We start from the raw sequence: 3,713 nt of genomic DNA, 5'->3' as shown, positions 1-3,713 counted from the left end.
TATCCAAATTTTATTCACTTGCTAATTGCTATCAACTAATTTTGGGTTCCATGTTATCTCAAGTAATATATGTTTTTTTTCCTCTTTGAAAGCAGACACATGTTAGATGATACTATCCCACGTCTATCAAGTATTATTACTCACGTGGTCTTATATCGAAGGTGGATCTTTTCACCAATTACCAATTGCTTTTTAGTTGGAAGGCCAAATCATTAGATACATTGTATTGACATTTTCGAGATTTTTGTACACTTATAAAAGATAATAAATTTATTTTGCAAAAAGTAATAAAATTTTAACTAAAAGTAAATAACTTGAAGCTTTCTCAACTATTGTTTTCAGATAATTTTCGAAGATTAATCATTAAACAACAGGATACATCACTCGGTCTGAAAGAAGATTAAAATGAAAAAGGTGAACAAATGTTTGGTTCCTGCCCACGAATTGTACACAACACTGCATACAATCACCCCATCCTAGGAAGCAAAGAGACGCGATACCCAGCTAAGTGTTGTATGTTTCGCTCTTTCGTTTATTCACATGCCAATTTGGTGTCGAAGCCGCTCAGGCAGATTGCAAAAGCCTGGAACGCAGACAGCGGATACCTGTAATCCATGGTAAACATGTCCTTCCCAACTTTACCGAACTGGAGAATTATCTTATCGTGGTCCGGCTGTGCTGGCTGTGCTGGTGTTGGAGCCCCTGCTGCTGGTTGGTTTGCGGCAATCAGCTGAAAATTCTTGACTGATGCAACTGTTACACGTCCTCTAAAGTTCAGGCACCAGCACTGTAACTGCTCATGCCATCTTGGTTGTTTGTTCTTGAGAACCAGTGGTCTATCCTTTCCTTCATCCTCTTCATCACGGACCCAACAATGTCTGAGAACCTGGCAATACTAAACTCAGATGAGTTGTCAATAGCCTTCGAGAAAGAGATGCTTCGAAATGAGTCTTCAAGGGATCGGGGCAGAAGCTCAGGCTGGCCGGGGACAATAACACCTGACTCGAGGGCTGAGGCAGGAATTGAGTACATACTGCAATGCATCCTACGAGGCCCCCTAGTACCTAGCACATTCAGCTCATATGAGACCTGGGCAATGTTGTAGCTACCAGTGGGTACCTTCGGAGAGACTTTTTTTGAATAGAATCTCTGGCTTCGACCGGGTGGTGAAAGCTGAGTGTTGTTGTATGGAGGTTGCGTGTCATAAATTATGAATTTGGTACCAAGAAAATTTGACCTGAAGATGAAAACCAAACTTTAGGGTGTTCTTATTTGCAAAATTAACGAATACGTCAAAATTAAGATTAGAAAAAATCAGTTCAACGGTGCATACTTCACATTTACATTATGCATCAAATAATCAAAATACAATCCTCAGACACATTTACAACCTAACAAATAATGTCAACAACAAACAAACTAGAAAGCATTTCCTGGAGAATATTACATTGTTTCCTTCCTCAAAACTGTCAAGTACCTAACTTATAATATAAAATATAATACAATATGTGGTTTAGCACATTTTGAATTCAAAACCTGATAAAATAACAGAGCAACATTATCTAGGAAGGGACCAGAAAATTACCTGAGTTTTCCAATGTATTTGCTGCTAGATCTCGATATGTTATCTGCATCCATGGAGATTACATACTCTGTGCAAGTAGTTCTACGGGTCCGTTTTGCACAAAGAAGAAACTTCCCATTTTCAACAAGCAAAGCTGCATTGGGCAATATAACAAAGATTAGGGTCATGCACCCAAATGGTATATAAATAAAAAGAAAGAAATTATATCTCCATAGGCAGGAGGGTCAGAATAGTACGTAGGAAAACTAACACCATGATAATGTGCTATCTATAACTAGTAGGAAACAAGGAGAGAAACTTAGAGAAATAGTTAACCTTATGGCAAGTAAAATTCAAAACCAAAATGATCCCAGGCCATCATGCAGCAAAGACAACTGACAAAAACTTATTTAAGTTGCATGCAAACACATATTGAAGTTCAACTTATTCCAGTGGAAAAAAGACATTAGACCCCATTCCAATTTATACATCTATTATTAGAAGTTTAAAGTAAATAACTTGCTATGAACTCGACCATAGCAATTTTATTTGTGTAATACAGCGCAGCCACTAGTCATAGAGGATGACAACAGAAAATCCACCCATAGACAGATGACATTTATACTTGGAACCAAGCTGGCTAACTTGCAGAAAGAAAACATGCATTTCCAAAGAGAAATAATGTGTAGCAAACAACTAGTTGGAATTAGTAGCAGCAAATATTCTGTTGTCAAAAAAATTATAAACCTAGCTACAATAGAGGAATCAACAAGACGATCAAATGAAAGCAGATTTACTAGGTTACTACTTACTAATAGCAAAGTATTTATGGATACATCTAGAAAACGACTTTGCAGCCTGTTACAAGGTGTGCTTATTGCAGATTAAAACCATTTCTGTTAGAAGGCCTTTCAGAGAGAAAAAAAAGAGAATGCAAGTCAAAGAACTAATATTGCAGTTATAAGATACTTTTCACAGCTATATTGGCATCTAAAGAAACAAGAGAAGTTTAAGTCATATAATAACAAACACTTCTCACCACGATGAACTTAAACATGTCACAATAGAAACATTAGTGCTAAAAATTAACTTAGTGGTATTGACCTAGGGTGCCCAAGAAACATGTGAAAACACCAGAAAGGAAGGCCGTAAGCCTCCCGAACATGCAAATGAATTTAAAGGGTGAGACTGAAAGAGTAGCTTACCAGGACTGAGGCATAGAAAAAGGTGATAAGTTAAATTAGATTTGTTTCTCTTAATGAAGCATTGAATAGTTCCATCCCTATGCCCGGGCTGTAAATGATTAACAAACGAAAACATTGTCAGTCACCACTATATAGATGAAAATTCGACGGTAAAACATACGTTTATATCAAAACAAAGACAAATGATCATATTTAATTAGAGATCTAACCTGCTTCAGGGAAACTGGGAAGGTGATTTTCCCAGAGGACTCGGGATATTTAACAATTTCTTTGCACATTTCCCTCCATGACCTGCAAACCGCAGCACAAGCAACGACATGCTTGCGAGCAGGCCATGTGCTCTCACTCGCTTCCAATCTCTTTATCACATCGCGCAACAGCTCCGGCGGAAGGCTTGCCCAGCGACTATTCTGGACCACCACGGGCTGATCATGTAACTCAAGCGCTGAACCCTGAGACTTTCCCTTATGATGACCAGACAACATCACCTCAAAACTACGCCTAGATAAGCTCCCAAAAGCATCCCTCACATCATTGACTATACTTCGGAACGACATGTCTCTCAGCACTAACAAAAAACCCCAAAAGAATTAATTTATCCTCCAAAATGGTTTGCTTAAATTATAATTATGCAATTACAGATCATCCAAACGCATGCACCAGCTGCAAAATCAAAGCGCACACAGCTTAAACTTAGAAATTTCGAAACTGACAGAACTCTTGATAAGAAAGTAAGAAAAGTCGGAAATATGAAAAAGAAAAAAAAATCACAAAGCAAGAAAAGATTCTCATAAAAGAAAAGGGTAAAATATAGTAATGGTCACTAAACTTTTTTAACGCTTGCATTTAGGTCTTTCAACTTTTAAAACATACAATAAAGTCTTCTAATATTTAGTCCGTTTATAATATGGTCCCCGACATAACCGGCCGTTTGACGCCGTTAC

At 37.7% G+C, this 3,713-nt stretch overlaps 1 pseudogene; it reads right to left on the bottom strand.

Annotated features, from left to right (window-relative positions):
- Positions 1–485: 485 nt before the first annotated feature.
- Positions 486–3,490, bottom strand: LOC120157481 (annotated as a pseudogene).
- Positions 3,491–3,713: the final 223 nt, after the last annotated feature.

Source organism: Hibiscus syriacus, unplaced genomic scaffold (genome assembly GCF_006381635.1).
Source record: "Hibiscus syriacus cultivar Baekdansim isolate YM2019G1 unplaced genomic scaffold, ASM638163v2 tig00111272_pilon, whole genome shotgun sequence".
Classification (NCBI taxonomy): domain Eukaryota; kingdom Viridiplantae; phylum Streptophyta; class Magnoliopsida; order Malvales; family Malvaceae; genus Hibiscus; species Hibiscus syriacus.
The sequence above is the reverse complement of the archived record's forward strand: the minus strand, read 5'-3'. Positions and strand labels throughout refer to the sequence as shown.